This window comes from Symphalangus syndactylus, chromosome 21 (assembly GCF_028878055.3).
Source record: "Symphalangus syndactylus isolate Jambi chromosome 21, NHGRI_mSymSyn1-v2.1_pri, whole genome shotgun sequence".
NCBI classification, from domain to species: domain Eukaryota; kingdom Metazoa; phylum Chordata; class Mammalia; order Primates; family Hylobatidae; genus Symphalangus; species Symphalangus syndactylus.
The window spans coordinates 73719321-73740016 of NC_072443.2; the positions used below are offsets into that span (position 1 = coordinate 73719321).

The 20696-nt window shown below is 38.9% G+C and overlaps 1 long non-coding RNA gene across 1 annotated transcript in view; it reads right to left on the reverse strand.

Moving 5' to 3' along the window:
* LOC134735489 (uncharacterized) overlaps positions 1-8037 on the reverse strand; it is a 71393-nt gene extending 63356 nt beyond the window's left edge. The window contains exon 1 of the long non-coding RNA XR_010118666.1: positions 7852-8037. This is a non-coding gene — a long non-coding RNA (uncharacterized lncRNA). The remainder of the gene's footprint in view (positions 1-7851) is intronic.
* Positions 8038-20696: the final 12659 nt, after the last annotated feature.

Consider the following 20696-nt stretch of genomic DNA (forward strand, 5'->3'; position numbering starts at 1 on the left):
CTCAAACAAATTTACAAGAAAAAAACAAACAGCCCCATCAAAAAGTGGGCAAAGGATATGAACAGACACTTCTCAAAAGAAGACATTTAAGCAGCCAAAAAACACATGAAGAAATGCTCATCATCACTGGCCATCAGAGAAATGCAAATCAAAACCACAATGAGATTCCATCTCACACCAGTTAGAAAGACGATCATTAAAAAGTCAGGAAACAACAGGTGCTGGAGAGGATGTGGAGAAACAGGAACACTTTTACACTGTTGGTGGGACTGTAAACTACTTCAACCATTGTGGAAGTGAAGTCAGTGTGGTGATTCCTCAGGGATCTTGAACTAGAAATACCATTTGACCCAGCCATCCCATTACTGGGTATATACCCAAAGGATTATAAATCATGCTGCTATAAAGACACATGCACATGTATGTTTATTGTGGCACTATTCACAATAGCAAAGACTTGGAACCAACCCAAATGTGCAACAATGATAGACTGGATTAAGAAAATGTGGCACATAGGCCGGGTGCGGTGGCTCACGCTTGTAATCCCAGCACTTTGGGAGGCCGAGGCGGGCGGATCACGAGGTCAGGAGATCGAACCCATGGTGAAACCCCATCTCTACTAAAAACACAAAAAAAAAATTAGCCGGGCATGGTGGCAGGCGCCTGTAGTCCCAGCTACTCAGAGACGCTGAGGCAGGAGAATGGCGTGAACCCGGGAGGCAGAGCTTGCAGTGAGCCGAGATTCCGCCACTGCACTCCAGCCTGGGCGACAGATGGAGACTCTATCTCAAAAAAAATAAATAAATACAAATAAATAAAAGAAAATGTGGCACATATACACCATGGAATGCTATGCAGCCATAAAAAATGATGAGTTCATGTCCTTTGTAGGGATATGGATGAAGCTGGAAACCATCATTCTCAGCAAACTATCACAAGGACAAAAAACCAAACACCACATGTTCTCACTCATAGGTGGGAATTGAACAATGAGAACACGTGGACACAGGAAGGGGAACATCACACACCAGGGCCTGTTGCGGGGTGTGGGGAGGGGGGAGGGATAGCATTAACATGTTAAATGACGAGTTAATGGGTGCAGCACACCAACATGGCACATGTATACATATGTAACTAACCTGCATATTGTGCACATGTACCCTAAAACTTAAAGTATAATTTAAAAAAAAAAAGGAAAAAATAAAAAACAGGAAAGGTCTTAGGGTTGACCCAAGGAGCATTGCTCCTGATAAGCTATGGTTTTATTCCCTTTTGAGAAGTAGCATAGGAGTGGTAGAAATCACTTGGACTTGGTTAACCACTAAGACCTGGGTACAAATCCTACTTCCACTTCTCATTAGCTGCAGGTCCTTGGACTATTTACTTCATCTCTGAGTCTTAGTGTCCAGCTTCGCCAAACTTCATAAGGCTCAGGAAAAATACAAAACGACAGAAAGCCAAAAGGGAAGGGCAGACCCTTAATACATGTTCCCTTCCTCTTTCTTATGCTGTGGTTATTGGTTTCCCTTGGATGACTATTTAAAATAAGAGTCTGATACACTCCACAAATGTGTGAGAGCACAGCTGCTCATCTAGCATTTCAGGTTTTTATTATGCAAACTGATAAGACATATTCTGTAATTGGTGCATGTTCTTTTTTTGCCTAATGACACTAATCTGTTTTTATCTTAGTCATTTAACTGAGTTTCATGATTAGCACAGGCAAGGTTTTAGGGATTTAAATCATTTGTTTGATGTTTTTGCTTTTAGGCATGTTTGATTATTTATTAAAATCGATAAAATCAGCTGTGTTAACTAGTTATTAAAACTATAATTCTTTCATTGGCTGATACCAGGAGGGCTGAAGCAAAAGAAAAACTAAAACATTACATGAATTCTTGATTATGAAGCAAGTTTCTATAGGGGTGGCCTACATACTTTGCATTAACTGAAGCCTGTTTAGAACAAGTCTGTTCTATCTTTAGTCAATAAGGAAAGGACCAAGTGGGTAAGCATATGTGCAACTCATGTTCTAATTTATGCTTTAAAATAAAAACAAGTTTGAAAGAAGCAATGTGTTCTGGTCTTCAGAAAAGAAATACCAAGTACGTGCTAAGGGAGAGTGGTGAATAGTATCCAAAGACGACTTCCCTCCATTCCTTCCCACCCTGTACCTGCATGTCATTCCAACCATCAAGAGGTAAATGCTCTGCCCCTTTTTCTGAATCTGGTCCTGCCTGTGACCTGCTTTGGCTGGTGGAATAATGGTGGGGGTGACACTCTGCCAGTTCTGGTCAAGGTCTTCAAGAGGCCTTTAAGAGCTTCCACTTTGAATGTAGAAAGCCAGATGCCACGCTCTAAAAAAGCTTGGGCCAGAATACTAAATGATGAAACACCACATGGAGAAAGAAGGACACATGGTGAAGTTCAGAGATGCAATGTGGGACAAGTAAGTAGCATCTTCTTACAGCTCCCAGCCCAGCCCACCCCATATGGAACAGAAGAACTGCCCAGATAAGCTCTACCAGCATTCCTAATGTAAGTACTGTGAATAATAATAATTATCTTTTTAAGCCACTAAGTTTTGGGGTGCTCTATTATTCATCAATATATAACTTAAACAAGGGCAGGAGGGATAAGAGAATAACCGTAGACTTTCAGGTAACTTTTAAAATAAAATATTTCATTGAAGGAGTGAATTTCTATTGGCCCAGGATTACCTCTTCCCTTCAATGAAATTTCAACAGAAAAAGCTCCTCTTACTGAAACATTGTAGGGAAGAGAGAGAATGCACACAGATGAGAAAACATTGGTCTAGGATTCAGAGTTCTAGCTCCAGCCCGGGCTCTGTCACTCAGTGAAACGATGCTGGATAAAGCAGTTCACCCTTTGGGCTTCCATTTTGTCATCAGTAAAATGAAAAAAAGTGGCTAAGTGGGTCATTTGGCCTAGGATTTAAAGCCTTAGGTGTAGATGCTGAAACATGAACTCTATGTATTGTTTTACATGTAATCAGAGAAAGATACTCAAGGATGGACAATAGATAAAAGTTCTCCACAAAACTTTAAATTTATGTCTCATTATCTGAACTCACTGCCTGTGTAATGTGGTATTAGTATTTGCTTTTAAAAACTGTAACTTGTGACCAATGCAATTATGTTGCACTGTATTTTGTACACTGACTAAACTTTAATTTGAAATTTTCAAACTTTAAAAAACGTAAATGTTGTAAGCTGGTTTAGGTATTTCTTTGTTTCTAACATTTTGGAAGTCTTAGAAGATAAGACTGATCTCTACTTCTTTTAAGCTGTAAGAAATCCTAGGTGTTAGCTATGTTGTCTGTAGGATCCCTTTTAGCTCTACAAGTTGACTGTCACCCAGGTTTTCTTTCATTATTGCACCTACAGAATAATAAAGTACATATTGAATCTAATTTGTAATTTTTCTGATGTATTTTTACGGTACCAAGACATCCTTCTGAACTAATAGGCTTCATCAGAAATAAAAGTGTGTCCCAAGAAATCAAAATAACTGTACAGAATGTTTTATACATCTTGGTGGTGTTAACGAAATGTTTGCCCACTTTATGTGGGCAACTTACTAACTTACTAACTTTACTAACTTTATGTGAGCTAACTTACTAGCCATAGGCAGCTCTTAGACAGGTGTCTTGTGTCTGTGTGTGTGCATGAACACATGTGCACAATAAACAGATAAGTTACCAAAATCATAATAGTATTTTAACCCCAGTTATATGAACAATTCAGCCTCTCCTCCTCTCCTGCAAAAAGACAAAAGAAACAAAGAAAAAAGATGCTTTTAACTTTGGAAAAAATTAAGTACCCAAGAGAAGAGAGAAAAAAGATAGTAAATATATAAAATATATGCAAATTAAAGCAGTATAATACCATTATCACCTGTCAAACTGGCAAATTAAAAAAATTAATTCCCAATGAAGCCAAAATAAAGACATTTTCATTCTAAAAGACTAAAAGAATTTGTCACCAGATACTTACTAAAAAATATATTAAAAAGTATTCTTTAAGTCAAAGGAAGATTATCCCAGATGAAGGAACAGAGATACAAAAAGATTAAAGAGCAGAAAAAAATATGGTAAATATGTGATGTGTCAAAATGAATACTGAATGTACAAAACAATAATACTAATGTCTTACTGGCTTTTGTAATATATAAAATTAAAATACACAATGTCATATTAATGTTAGGGAATAAACAGCATTAAAATGGCTATCACTAATGTTCATAATAAAGTTAAAAGTCCTAATATTAGACTTTGATATGTCAAAGATAGATTTAATAACCACGTAAATACCAAAATAATATAAGTAAAACTTTCAAACTCCTAGAGTAAAGCATGAGATAATAAAAACTCTTTAATATAATTTATCCAAAAACATAAAAAAGAAAAAGAAGAGAGGATAGGCTAGATAGATAGGAGATACTCTGTAATATGTCAATAATTACATTAACTATAAATGTACTAAATGCTCCATTTACATGACAAAGACTATTCAACTGGATTTAAAAACAAAACAAAAGAAACCACTATACACTGTTTAAAAGACATTAAGTATAACGGTTGAAGGCAAAATATTTTTAAAAAGAGGAAAAATATATGCCATATAAACTAATAAAAAGGAAACTATGAAATAAAACAAAATATGTTTTCAGTCAAAAGTACTACTGGAGTAAACAGGGGCAAATAAATAACAATTATTTACTCATCAGGAAAATGCAGGAATTCTAAATTTGTATGCACCTAACAACATAACCTCAAAATACATGAATCAAAAATTAACAGAATTATAACAAGAAGTAGGTAAATCTACAATCACAGTAGGATATTTTAACATCTATTTCTCTGCTACTATCAGGCCAACTGAACAAAAGCAGTATAGATGTAAAAGATTTGAAGAATACAACTAGCAAACCCAATTCAAAGCAAGTACATAGAATACTGTCCCTAACTAGATAAGGCACATTCTTCATAGGCACATGTAAAACATAACCACAATTGATAACAGGCCATGAAGTAATTCCTAATAAATTTCAAGAGGTTGGAACCATACAGAGTATGTTCTCTGACCTCTAGCAACGAAATTAGTAATCAAAAACAAAAAGTAGAAAATCCATATACAGTACTTGGGGTTTAAGAAATACGTTTTAGTGGACTCTACTTCCAGCTATGACAGAGTTGATAGTTCATAATAATCCTCTTCAAAAATAACTATAAAACTGGATATAAAAATAATGATGATGACTAAATGTAATTCTACCACTGTTGGTGAGAGAATTATAAGCAACTTGGTGGTTGGCTTCTGTGTTTTTATATATTCTCTGAGTTTTCAAATTTCATATTAGTCACTTTTCATAAATTCAAAGAGACTTACCTTTTCACTCAGTGATAAGAAGTTATCACAAATAAGCTGTCATTAATTTTTTTAATTAGTTATGTCTGCAGTCAGTAGTTATTATTCTCATATGGGGGCCTTCAACGCTGTTTGATGTTATTAAAAATCTACTAATGCTTTGACCCAGCAGTTCCATTTCTACAAATGTATTTCCCCAAAACACATTCACACATCTGTCCAAAGGTGGATATGCAAGAATATATACTGTATACAGACGTATATTCTGACCTTTTATTTACAGAACACTAGACTTAAATGTCCACTTACAAGGGACTGGTTAAATAAACTATGATACAGCCATATAAAGAAGACTCATGCAGGCATTGACCCAGAGTAAAGTAGGTCTCTATACTCTGATACACGGTATGTCTTTGGTTAACTCTCTTTGTTTACAAGCAACGGAAGTTAATTCTGGCTTATGCAAGCAAAACAAAATGAATTGGAGCAATATGAGTTGATCCACAGAACGGACGAAGCCTGGATAGCAGAACAGGAATAGGCGACCCTAGACCACTGGGCATCAGGTATTGCTCCATCATCTTGTCTGGGTTCTGGTAATGCCTTTCATAAATTGTTCTGATCCTGAGTAACTCTGGATCTGTTTGAGATTCGGTCTAAAGAGGAATAAGCTGGGTTGCATACCTAAATTGGCTACCTGAGGACAGGGGACCTGATTTACAATCCCACAAGGAGTATGCAAAATTAGAAAGTCGTGATTCCTCCAAAATAAAATCAGAGTGCTATTTAAGGGGGAAAGAACGCTATACAGTAGAAAATGCATCCTCTACATACTGTTAAAAGAATAATGCAAAACCAAAAAGCGTACACATAGTAAATCACCATTTATGTTTTTTAAAAATGGGAGAGAATACATATTACATGTATACATGTAGAACATACTCTTAAAAAAAAAAAAACACTAGAAACAACCTTAACATTGTATCTCCCATTAGGCTCTAAGCTCCATGAGGGCAAGAAGTGTGTCTGTCTCATTCATTTCTGTATTTCCAGTGACTAACACTATGTCTTACACACAGGAGGCACACAATAAATAGTGGCACAGTGAATAAAAGGATGTAATTCTACAAAGGAGAGGAGGGATACTAGAGAAAGACTTACTTTTCATCTTTTAATTTTTTTCAAGTGCCTGAAGTTTTTATGCAATTAAAAAGGGTTAAGGATAATTCATAAAGGAAACACATTTTTAGGGGGCTCAAAAATTCTTTAAGAAGTTTGGGGATTGTTATCAATGACCCACCACATCACCCCTCTTCCCTAAACCACCTCATTGTGTATGTGCCCATACGGAGAGCCAAGCAGAAAAGGGCTCATTGTCCAGTAGAACAAACCAGCTCCGGCAGGAGAAGCTCCCCATCCCTGCAGTGCACACACGGCAACACAGCTTCTCCAGGGCCTCAGGAAATAATGACTTACGGAAAGATAAATAGTCAAGGGTTATTTGGTCATCGCGCTGGGGCTCCAGCTCTTTAGGTGTTTGCACTGATAGCAAAAACACTGTTGAGTGTCTAAATAATTTGAATGATATTAAAACAAAACCCCAGAAAGAGGAAAACAACAATAGCTTGATGACAGCAAGCTGACAATGGGAAGCATTTTGTGGGCTGAAATGATTGTAAAAGCAAACAATGGTGATATTGTCCTTCTGGTGTTACCGTGTAATGCTGTAATTTATGGATGAAGCGGAATTTCAAACAAAATAAACAGACTTGAATTTGTTAACTAATACAGTAAGCAAAGAACATTCTGTTATGTGAAAAGAGAAATGGAATGTTTCATATACTCCTATTTGCTAAACAGAAATATGTTTATATTTGGCATAACGTCTTGCTTTTGGTTTTGCTAGCTTTTTGAGAATATCCTTTTTCATTTAATCTTGAACACAGATACAAAATGTGGGTGAAAGAGGAATATTGTCAATATATATCATTGTACCATTATATTATAGTTCTAAAGTTAAAATTACAACAATAATAACTTTATCTCTCTCACATGTAAAACGGGACAGGTTCCCTTGTCCCCCTCTCAGGGCAAGTGATGGGAGTGTGGCTCATTTCTTCAGCGCCCGGCTGCTCAGACCTCTAGAGGAGCATAAAGACAGGCAGGCTGTGGGGCTCTGACCCCACGTGAGTGTCTAGGGGTGACTGTTTACAGCTCCCGAAGCCCCAGTGGACGTGTGTTACTGGGTGCTCTCTTAGTTTGCCGTCTATAGGCAGCTTGTGTTACCTCAATTGGACACTCTACCTTATCGCAAGCACAGAGGGCTTTCTGTATCCCCAGATTTCTTGCCTTGGTGCACCGGTAAAATTGGTCACACGTGGCTTGGGGAATGAGTGCAAAGTTGTGTTGAGTGGAAGCAGCTCTCCGGTGATGGAGGAGCGAGACGGGAGATGGTTTTCACCTGGAGTAGGGCAGCTCGGCGGCCCCAGCTCTCCTCTCACTGCCCCAGCCAAACTCCACCTTGTCTCGCTGGTCAATGGCCTGCCGGTGCCTGTCCGTGTGCTCTTCCCCCAGCGGGCTCTCCATGACCAGCCACCTGTGTCTTCTGCTCCGGATGTGTTCCTCACAACGTCCAGCGACTTCAGGGTGTCTGCCCGCTGGGGCCTGAGGGGGGGGGGGGGGGGGGGGGCGGGGGTATTTTTATAGCCCCAGGTTGGGGGCGTGGCCGGCAAGGGTGGGCTTGGAAAAATGCAACATTTGGGCGGGAAAGCAGGAACGCCTGTCCTCACGTAGAACCATGGGGGTGGAGCTCTAGCCAGGGACCCGCCTTCCTCCACCAGTCACTTCCCTTCCCCACTTCCGTATCATTTAAAGGGACCACGCTCTTCCCTTCCCGGTACTCCCGTGTCACAAGTGGCCTATGATATCGTGTTGAACTATTTGGTTGCAGTTACACTTATAAAAGAAAAGCTACTTCTCTGTAAACTATAAAAAGCAGGTTTTTATCTCAGAAAGGATTGTTAATAATAAATGACTACTATTTATGGAGCTCTTGGATTCACAAGAAGTGACTCACCAATGACAAATTACGTATCTTATGTCTCAGTGCTGAGAACAGTGCCTGGCACTTACTAGGTACTTAGTAGATATTTGTTGAATAAGTAAATATTTCTTCTACAAGCAAGGTATTGCTTTAAGTCATGGTTACATCTGTCAAAGACAAAACTAAATTCGAGACAAAATGAACAAAGGCTGTTTATTCATAAATTGATGGCAAGGGAACCCATCTGCTGTCACTTTCGTTTCAGCAGGGTTCCCGGGTGTTGGAGAGGAGAATGATTTTTATAGAATAAAAAAGGATAGGCTGAGACAGCCTCCGACTGCTGAGGGTTCTATAAAGGTGAGATTTCTGGAAGCCAGGATGACTTTCTAATTGATCTTCACGTACATTTGACTGCCCTTGGTTGGCTGGGAGGGAGCAAACAAGCAGTCTGGGGACATTCTGGAAATGAATGCTAGAAACAGAAGGTTTTCCGTGGCCAGCCATTTCCTGGAACATGTAGTGCTCAACGGGGTGCCTTTTTTACAGTCAAACTGTCAGGATGGTCCTTTATGAGAAGCTGACTGCTTGGGCCAGTTTGTAACATCTGGGTTCTCTCCCCGACTTCATTCTCTCACTCTTGCTCTCTCTCTCTCTCTCAAAAACAAAAACAAAAACAAAACAACAAACAAAAAACCTGTCACCTAATTGGCAAAAACCTCCTAGAAAAATAAAAATAAGTCAGTTTTAAATTGAAAAAAATTACTACCACTCAAAAATCCCAAATGCAGTAAAAATAGGAGTCATATAACCTCATATGTTCACGAGAATTCATCTGATGCAAGTAAACCTGCATTTTTATATTCAAATCTTATTTAATCATGGCTGTGGTCTTAGGACAAAGATAAGTTCAATATTTTACTGAAGTTTCAGTGATAGCAGTGAAGCATTGTCCTAAAGATTCAGGAACATGCTTTTTATAGATGTTGTTGGAGTGGAAAATAGCCACCTTAAAAAAAAAAATGCTTACGAGGATTCACAACCTTTCTAGTGGCTTTGTCTTTATTTATTCATTTATAAAGCGGCTACCTAGGGGGAGAGTATTAGTGGCCATGGGAAATTTTAAGTAGAAATTAAATAGACCTTTGGCTTCATGCCCAGAAAAATATGTCAGTCCTGTGCAGAAAACCAGGCAAAAGATAAAAAAGATTCCATTATATCTATAATACAATCTTCTTATGGCTTTAGTACAAGTTTCTTTTCTGCTAACAGAAGTCCCTGCAGAAGGTTTAAACAATCTCAACAATTTCATTATGTGAGCGTAGCTAAATCCAATAATGTAAAAGGGCCTAGAGAGCCTTCCCATATGCTCGGTTCCATACCCTTTCCTTCTAGGGGAAGTCACAGAACTTGGCTCTCAGGAAGCTGATTCTTCTCCAATTGCCCGGGGCACAAATCTTGCATTGTTGACATCAAGCAAGCTCTCCTGAGGACACACAAAGAAGAGAAGGAGCCATTAGAATTTCTCATGACCCTGCTTTGAGCCAAATCCAGCTTCACTTAAATGAATGAAAATGCTTGTTATATGGCCCAAGAAGCTACATTGTCCATTTGAAAATTAATTAGACCGTAGCTAGATGAACAACCCTAAGATGCTTTCACAATGTTCTTAGATGCATGACCCTGGCTGAGTTCCCAATTTTAACAAGTTTACCCTAAAGCAAAAACATGGCCTTTTGGCTAAGCTAGTGCTACAATTATAATGCTTTCCTAAGTGGTGGCAGCTAAAGCATAACCTCGCCAGAAAAGAGTTAGTTAGGAAGAGAGTAGTTAAAACTTTTGCATGCAAGCTAACAGAAGATATTTTAAAGGCAAATTTTTTGTTGTTTTGAGGAGCCAATTTAGTTATTCATTTCACAGCTGGGCTTGGAGAAAATGTTAAAATCTTATATATGTCATGATTCACTCTAGATTAAAACTCCTTGAGGGCACAGATTATATTGTTCCTTGTAGTATTTTAAGTATAGTGGTACCAAAAGTTGGTAGATTGACTAGAAGCATAAAACACAGATTCAGATGTAAATTCTTTTTTCAAGGTGTCACCCTGAGGGTGTTCGTGGCTGGTCATTGATAAGAAAGAATCTTTGGGTGTATAATATTCTGAGCAACTCCACTCACAAAGAGAGTAATAACTACTTTAAAAAGTAATCTATACATATACCTAATGTAAATGACGAGTTAATGGGTGCAGCACACCAACATGGCACATGTATACACATGTAACAAACCTGCAAGTTATGCACATGTACCCTAGAACTTAAAGTATAATAAAAATAAGTAAACAAAAAGTAGTCTATACATTGCCCCATTTAAGAATGTCCTTAATAAATATTAGGGGTGATTGTATAACTGATGCTTAACTTTCTATAATGTGGAATTGAGAGAGAGAAAATCAGAGTTGGATACACTGCATGAGAAATAAAATTCCACCCAAATTACCAAAAATAGAGAAATTATGGAAAGGGTACCCAACTCACAACTTCTTTATTGATTAAAGAAACAGAAAGTATTGCAAGGTGGCTCTATCCCTATTATAGCTGATCAGGACGAGGACAGACATCTCATTCCTGAAGAGCTGATTCATTGACAAATGATAAACAATTGCTTCCTCTCTGTGTCCCATGTGGGATCTCTCTAAATCTTTTCTGCACATGCTGTCTCTTTCTGGGGCAGCCAATTGAGGATCTTTGCATATAAATAAACACACGTGCCAGTTGACCTCTGTAGAGAAGCAGAATAATATATATATATATGGTTCGGGTGTTGAGTCGGGGACAGAGACAAGAGGCCATGTCGGCTTTAGTTTTCTAACACAAAGGAAGATTTTAAAAGTCTGAGAAAGAACAGTGAAGCAGGCCACCTTGTATTCTTAAGAATTCGCTCCTCTTGTTCACCTGCCTCTGTACAATTTCTACGTTGTTGATATTTTGGCTGGAATTTTATTTTCAATGCAGTATATCCAACTCTGATTTTGTTTTCTGCCCTCAACCTCATATTACAGATATTTAAGCATCAGTTATATCGTCATCCGTAATATTTGTTAAGGACCTTCCTAAATGTAGCAAACTATAAGTTACTTTTTAAAGTAGTTATCAGTCTCTCTCTGAGTGGAATGGCTCAGAATATCTCTCTGTTCTAATGCATAGACATCTGCAGATAAATGGTACTTTTGAATTTTTCCTAATGTAGCTCATCATTTTAGCACAGTTTTGACTGGCCTCCCTAATTCCAGATTATTTCTATTTCCTTGTAGGACCTTAACTGGGGACTGATCAGCATCCTTTTTTATGTCCCCCCAAAGAATGTCTTCTGGGTCTGGGCTCTCAAAAGTCTCACATGGTTAGAAATCTTTGGGTGGTGCAGTACCAAAACTCTGAAAAAAGAGACATTAAGTACCTCCTCTCATGCTGTGTATTGATAAGGACTTGTGTTCATCTATATAAATCTGGGTCAAAACAGATTCCTTTGAATTTAGTTAAAGAAGTCATATCGTTTTCTTTTGTGGAGGCACATGACTTCCCCAGAATGAAATCTTTCCCCAAGTGACATGACAGCATTAGCCACTTTTTTTTTTTTTTTTTTTTTGAGATGGAGTTTTGCTCCTGTTGCCCAGGCTGAAGTGCAATGGCAGGATCTCAGCTCACCGCAACCTCTGCCTCCCAGGTTCAAGCGATTCTCCTGCCTCAGTCTCCCTAGTAGCTGGGATTACAGGCGTGTGCCACCATGCCTGGCTAATTTTGTATTTTTTTTTTTTAGTAGAGACGGGGTTTCTCCATGTTGGTCAGGCTGGTCTCAAACTCCCGACCTCAGGTAATCCGCCCACCTCAGCCTCCCAAAGTGCTGGGATTAGAGGCGTGAGCCACCACGCCCAGCCAGCATTAGCCACTTTTAGGTTATCTGAAAGCCGCTGGAGGTCGCCCCTGCTTGCAAGGAGAAAGGGTTCTGGGCCCCATAACTTGGTTTCCTTAAGGCATGCTTAAATGTTGGCTTCTCCAGATTTGCTGAGATGCCCCTTTATCGTTTCAATGAACTCCCCCTTACTTGGGCTCACTGTTGTTGAATTCTGTCCCCAGGATTTTGAAGTGCTTTCACCATCTGCCCAAACAACTAAAACTTTCACAGAACGTTTAACAAGTATCCAAAACAGTAGATGGTTTCGGTTCCTATCTTCTGTATTTCCTCTTCCACTTAGAGGAGAACTGACAGGGATCATCCTCAAAGAGTGGGTTGACTAATGAAAGTTTAACCAAGGACTAAGGAAGCACTACACAGACTCCCAGGCTGGCTAACAGGTTCTATATGAACCATGACAGATTAAACAGAAAGCCTTATATGACAAATATGCAAACACAACTTATGACACTCAAATTAAAGTGGTAAATATAAAAATACAAATATAACAATAATAGACACTTACGTTTTCTGTGGTGCTTTACGGTTTTCAGAGCACTTTAAAATACCTTATCATGGTTCAGTCTCACAACAGACTGGGTGGGAGGGAGGCAATTTATGCCCAGATTGCAGGTGGAGAAACTGATCTTCCAAGAGGCTAAGAGACCTTGCTGGAAGAGCAAAGCCGAATCGTGAGTAAGGAAACACGTGGTACAGTCAGAGACTGGGGTTGGAATTTTGGTTCCCACTTTTTATTAGCTGAATGGATTGGGACAAATTATTTAATTTGTCTATGCCTCAATTTATTTATCTGGAAAATCGAACAAAATGCTGAGCACTGCTGTGAGAGCTACAAATGCACGATTCTCCCAACAACCCTATATAAAGTAGGATCCCCATTTGACAGATAAAGAAACCGACGCAAGCAAAGATTCAGGAACTTGCTTAAGATTACACAGAGTAAGTGGCAGAGGCAGGCTGCAAGCCCAGGCAATATGCTACCATTGTACAGCCTCCGTACCTCTTTCATTGGTTGGTGAGAGGAGTAAATAGCACCATGAATTGACCATAAGTCTAGCATAGTGAGAGTTCAATATGCACTAATAATCCATTCCTATTTGTAAAAAGCCCCTCTTACTTACTGGCTGTCTTTCAATATAGAATGGAAACTCCACAAGGGCAAAGGTACTGGATTTGTTCACCATTATGTAACCAAGGTCCCTGGGTTTCATAGTATACACTGGGAAAAAGTGCCTATTTGTAACTGTTGCACCTTGAGTTCTTGTTGTTTCATGAATGTTCCAGGAAGAAGCTCAGCCCTGGAATAGCAAAAATGGGTTGGATCCAGAGATGCCTGAGTTAGACGTGAACTTTGGTGAACTCCCCTCATTGCCATACTAAAAACCCTGCCCAGGGAGGAGCTTATTGGCCATTTGCTATACATGTGATGTATGTGGAAGCATGATCAGTGACCGCACACACGCTGTGATGATGGCAACTCTGCATACAATGACTCTGCTAACTAGCCCAAGAAAAGCCCTATTTTCACCTTTGTTTGGAGAGCTACTGCTTTGGGAACTATGCCCAGTGCCCTCCTTACCTGTTGTAAGTAATAGTAATAATATCTGTTTAATAAATCCTTCTTGCTTGTGGTCATCCGACTATCACCCACCAAGCAATAGAACCCACCCATTGTATGGGTAATAATATGAGGCCTAGAACATAGCATGGTACAAAATAGGGGCTCGGAAAATTAATAGTTGAGGGAGTGAATGAATGAGTAAATGCGATTTATGTTTTGAAGTCTTTTTGGAAGTTGAGGAAGGAGGGGGCCAGAACAGAAGAATGAGTTATTATCCCTAAGCTTATTCTCCAAAACAGGTACACTTCAACAATTTTAAAGAAATACCATTAATGTAAAAATTAAGGCTCTGATGAAAAGCATGTTTGGAATCAGGGTGAAATATACAATTGAAGCTTCAGAAGTCAGACCTTAAGAGACATAGAAAGGTGGTAGAGGGCTGTTTTGTGTACGTGTGCACTTGCTCACCCACCAATGTTGCAAACCCTGTCTCCTTCTTCCCCCATCCTCCTCCAGTCTTGCACACACCCCACCACAGCCTCTGTACCTCAGAGGAGAGAATTTGGCTGCACCCCTGGACACAATAAACCAGTTTGAGGGCTGAATGGATCTTAAACCTCCTGAGTCCTATCTCAGTTTTCTATCACCCCTTATGACCTTAAATGCCCCCCAAAGAATTTCATAAATAGACTAGGATCCAAATTAAAGAACTAGATTGAACTTAGGCAGAAAAGTGAGAGTGTCCTTTAAACGCCAATAGGCATTGCCTTAGGCATAACAAAGGAGTTAAAACATAATTAAGATCTGAAGACTGATTACAGGAATGTGTATGATTATTTTTATTATTTTTCTTCTTTCTATCTTTGTGATAGGATGTGATCAACCTCTGCCATGCTCCGTTGCTTAGTAGCAGACAGTCAGAGTTTTAATTATATACTAAAATAAGCTAAAGAACAGAAAACTGCTTTATGTCTAATACGTATATATCAAGAAAGGCATGTGACAGCATCTAAATTGCTTTAGTGCCTGATAAAGAGTGTCTCCGGTAGGGTTGTCATCAAAAGATCACGAATGGAGTAGGAAAGTATTATTAATAAAGCTGCTACTCTCTTTATATGTCCTCCATTGTTTGTGATTCCTTGTTAGAAGCTAGAAATGAATTTTTATCTACCACTAATTTCATCAGGTTTTTTTTTTTGAGTCTGGGAGAAAAAAAAAAAAACTTTTGTCAATTCCACTGCCAACCCTAGTTCTCCAAATAGAATTCTTTTCACTCCTCCAGATCTGCAATTCCCAAAATATTATATCTCGCAATAAAAAAATTAAAGAAATAGTTCATTCATTCTTTTAACATTCAACAGAGCAATGTTCCAGCAGCAAACCCCAAAGGAGTCTCTGCCCTCATAGAGATTAGATTTTAAGGGGAGGGAAAGATAATGAACAACTAAAACAATGAAAAGATAATCACGGACTACAACCAGGGTTATAAAGAAAATGAAATATACTTCATAGGATTAGGTTTAGCTGCAAGTGACAGAAGATTCAAAATCATTTGGCTTTAACCAAGCCTGTGTTGTGATTCAGCCTATATATAGGGGCAGCTACAATTTTTTAACACTGACATCATTTCTGATTGACCAGTGCCCTATTTTGTTTGATTGGTACAGGTTTATATGCTGGAGCAGTTACTATATATGTTGAATGTTAATTGTGGCTTAGAAAGTTTATTTCTCTCTTTCTCACATTAAAAAAGGTCAGAGATAGGTTCTTCAAGCATGCATAAGGCAGCTTCATGAATTCATCAAAGGTCCAGATTTGTTCATCATTCTCAACATATGCTTTCTACCTCATAGACCAAAGATGGTTGCTTGGCCTTCAGCCATTACATCTGCATAGAGGACAAAGGTGAGAAGAGGGCCATATCTCCTCCGTGTAAGGATAATTAGTGTTTTGCCCCAATAGTAAGAATGTAGTTTGTGGCTGAAGGGAAAGCTGGAATAGGAAGACATCATTCTGGTTGGCCACACGCTCACTTAGAAATTAGGTAGCAATTCAATTGCTAAGGAAAAAGGGAGAGCTGGCAGGTAGTTGAGATCGCCAAACAGTGTGATGTGATAGGGAGTAACTGATGCAGAGGGGCCTGCTCTAAATAGGGGAGTCAGAGGCCTTCTTAGGAGCTAACAACTGAGCTGAGACCTACAGGATGCCACTGAGCCGGCCATACAAAGTGGAAGGAAAAGAGTTCAGGCAGAAAGAATGTCTTGTCTCAAAATAGACTGGACTTTTGCTCATGGAGTGATTCTAGCCTCACTTTATAATAACACTATGCAGCGTAAAATTTCCCTGGGCTGGGGTTATAACCTGTTTCCCTCCTAATTTTTAGTTCTCCAAACTCTGAAGCATGCTACATTATAGGGATTTTTGAGTTATTGAAAAAAATCAACTGATGCCTGTCTGTAATTTGGCAGCTGGTAGGAAGATGGTTGAGAACATATTTAGTAGTAAAATATTAATATTATTTGATATATGACTTAGGGTTGGGTCTATGTGGGGGCGGTGGACACAGGTAGCCCAGCCAAATAAAGTGTGCATGTACTATGTCTTTGAAACCACCATGAGTGGTGTAAACAACATGTCAAGTTCAGACAAAACTACTTAAAAATTAGGATATTAAATCACAAGTCACATTACAATGACATGATTTGGTTTGGTGTTCACTGGAATAGAGCTGATCATATGGAACTAATGTAATGTTTTGTGTGAATGTTGCGTTAGTTATGCATTTGTTATGTGATTTTCGTGGGTGCCAGAATGTAATTCATTGGAATAAACAGAAGAGACCAGTGGCATTAAAGCCTAGGGGTAGAAAGGGGAATTTATTTCATTAAACTTTCCCACACCATAATTAAGGTGACATTATATCCAGTGCATTTTCTAAATGAATATCTTATACTGACATCAAACAAAAGAAGAAATTGGCCAATACTATTTATTACTGGAGATCTCATGTGAACAAAGATCGCTATAAAGTAAGTGGTTTTTGTCTAAACGTACTATGCGGTGGCAACACGCTCTATTCCAGAATATAGAGATGGTGTGCATGGATACATGTGTATGTGTTTCAAAGCTTTCTCTTTTGTCTGTTGACCAACTCACAGAAGGAAGAAATTGCCACAGGAATCATTATGTGTTTGAATGAAGAACTCTAAGAGCGTACTTTTTGCAAACTGACCAGATTTCCCACACATTGGCATGTGTCTAGTTATGAACCTAAGACCAAGTCTATGAGACAAAGAAATCATGTCTGTTCTAAAGCTATTTGAACGTGAGCTTCATTTTCAATGGCAAAGACTATGTCCTTTTCATTTCTGTAACCCCAACTTCTAACACAATGTTTGTCCTATGTAGGTGCTCAGTAAGGTTTAAATGAATGAAGGCAACTCCCATTTGTAACAATTTCCATTTACCTAATAGCTCTCTTAGTCTTTTTCAATGCATTTAACAAGGACCTAATATATAATATAACTTCAAAACAACAGAAATTAGAATTGATAATTAAACCAATGCCATATAGTGTTTATTCTATTGTATGCACCCACCTCTCTCTGGCAACCTCTATCGGTATGAAACATTAAGTTTATGTGACCCTGAATCACACAGTACACATTCAGGTGTGCTTTTTTTGCTTTATTTTCCTAAAATTAGAACCTATGACCTCTTATTAAGGAGATGGAAGGTTAATCTTTGTAATTTGGGCTTCTCTTTCCTTTTCCATGAATTTTTATATTTCAGGGGGAGCTTGTTGAAAAGAACATTGAGGGAGCAAGGCATTTGGTCCGCAATGCCATTTTCTTTTATCCTTGGTGAAAAGCCCATAGGAGTCTTTCTCGACTCCCTCTGAAACGTCTTTTCATGGTTGGCTGTTTCCTTCTTTAATTCCAGGTCTTTCTAAGTCGGTGGTTACGCTGCTAAGGCCCCATCCTACTTAAACACAGTCATTTTTTTCTTCAAGGTATTGCTACTTCTCCAGGGACTACATCTCCAGGGACCTAGGAACAGCCTCAGGTCCTTTCTGCTCTCAGGTCCCATAAAACTATTTGGGATTTTTACCATCTCCCTAAAGCTTTGACCTAAGTCATAGTGCACAGAGCTCATCTCTCTGCTACCCACCGATATTTCTGTTCTCATTACTCTGTCTAGGACCTTTTCTTCTCCCCTAACTGGGAACTCGTTCTGAAGTCTCTTGAGGGAATCTTTGTAACCAAATATTTGTGCTTCACTGTTTTTTCTACTTTTCTAGGAGGAGCTGCCTCTGTTTTCTACTGTCTGAAAGTACATTTCTTCTCTAAGTCCATAAAGCAGAATAATGTGAGCTTCACAAAGTTGAGGATAGACCAAAGAGGAAGTTATAATATGGAGGGAAATTCTGGTTAGTGTTATACAAATATTATTCTACCTAATGGCTCTTCTGTAGGCAGGTAGAGCTGGTGCAAACAAACAGGATGTGAGGCGGGGCTTGTGGAGTGGGCAGTGACAGGGAATGCCATCTGGGCTGTGTGAAGAGCAGCAAAGATTACCAGAGGGATGATTACAGTTCAGATTTTAGGGTTGAGAGTTTATCAAAGTTATACAGAGCTTGAGGAAGATTGAGGACCAGTAATCACGAAAACTTGGAGAATAAGTGCAATAGATAAAATGGAGATAGGTATATAGGAAGAAAGTTTTTAAAAAGAAGGAAAAAGGATCGGGCGCAGTGGCTCACGCCTGTAATCCCAGCACTTTGGGAGGCCGAGGGGGGTGGATCACCCGAGGTCAGAAGTCGAGGCCAGCCTGACCAACATGGAGAAACCCCGTCTCTACTAAAAACACAAAAATTAGCCTGGCGTGGTGGAGCATGCCTGCAATCCCAGCTACTCAGGAGATTTAGGTGGGAGAATCGCTTGAATCCGGGAGGCGGAGGTTGCGGTGAGCTGAGATCACGCCATTCATTGCACTCCAGCCTGGGTAACAGGAGCAAAAACTTTGTCTCTAAATAAATAAATAAACAAATAAACAAAATAAAATAAAAAGAAGGTAAAAAAATCTGAACTCTTTGAGACTTCCCCTATACAGAGTGGAGTTTACCTCCCGTCACCTTGAATCAGAAAGGGCTCGTGATTGCTTAGAGCAGCAAAGTATGGTAGAATGTTCCCTGACTTCCGAGGTCAGGTCGTCAAGGGCCTTGTAGCTTCTGTCTGGCTTTTTGGAACACTCGCTCTGGGGTTGCTCCCGCTGAGGAACCAGCCACCATGGAAAAAGAAACCCAAGCCACATGGAAAGGCTACGTGTAGGCGCTGTGATCAACAGTCCCAACTGAGCCAAGTCTTTGAGTCATTCCAGTCAAGGTATCAGACTTGTGAGCTGAAGGAGCCTCCAGATGATTCTAGCCCCGAGTCGTTGAGTTAGCACTCTCTGATGGAGTCTTCTCAGCTGAGTTCCCAGACATCATGGAGCAGAGATAACACAAGCGATTACCCCTGAGCCTTGTTCACTTCTTGACCCACAAAATCTGTGGACATAACAAAATGCCTTTTGTTTTATGCTGCTGTTTTGGGCTGCTTTCTTATATATCAATGGATAAGTGAAACAGTCAGGAAGCAAATAAGAAAAATACTGGAAAATTTGTAGCTTGGAGCTACCCATAGCTGGATTAGAAAGACAGTCCAAGAAAAAATCAGCCTTTGTGGCACAAGAGGAGGTAAAATTTACTGAATGTTAGCCTGAAACAGGCACAGGTCCTTTGGCATGTATTAATACATTTATGCTTGCAACTGTCTGCAACAAGGGATATTATTTAGTGCCTTTTTATAGGTGAGGAAAAGAGAAGTTAAACACCTTGCTCAAGGTTATAAGGTGTGAATGGAGAGCATAGAATTAAAACTCAGTCTGTCTCCAGCATCCGTGTTACTGACCACAGCATTATAGAACCTGGTGTGATTCAGAACTTGTGCAGATCTTGCAGAAAAATCTGCAGACTTATAAATATTCCATTAACACATTTGATAAAAGAAAAACAACTATTAGCCTTTCCCCTTATGAAACTCTATTTTAAAGCTTTATCTTTTTATCAATGAAAAATGAAGTTTGGCATCTTATACCTTTTTAAACACTGTGATCAAATGCCATTTAGACTTTACAACCTCTAACCAAGATACGATGGCTAATAATAGAGTTATTTTTGACAGAGATAAGACAACTATTGTTTGAAAGAAAACATTATGGTACAAACAAAACTGAAGAGAAAATAGCAACAGTCATCAAGTGTTGCCAAGTGTGGAAATCGTGTATTCTATATTTTTTTCTCATTAATTTTCACTCCAACCCTCTAAGATGGGCATTTTACTTCCATTTTCTAGATAAGGAAACTGAGATTCAAAAACCTGAAATTATTTGTCTAAGGTTACATGGTAAGTGATCTATCCTTCTAATTCAAAACCTTGTGTTCTGTCTGTGCTTGGTGTCTTAAACAACAAAGGCAGAAAAACAACTCTTATTAACTATCCAAAGTTCTCACAAGTGTTTCTTCTCTGCAAGATAACTCATAGGCTCTATGTAGAAATACAAATATTTTTAACATGTCGCATTAACCAGGCTGAGGATTTCATAAGCCAAGAATCTTTCATCAAAATTTGAATAAACAATGTTGGGATCTCAATCTTTAAAATTATAAAAGAAAGGTAATTTTAATAATAAA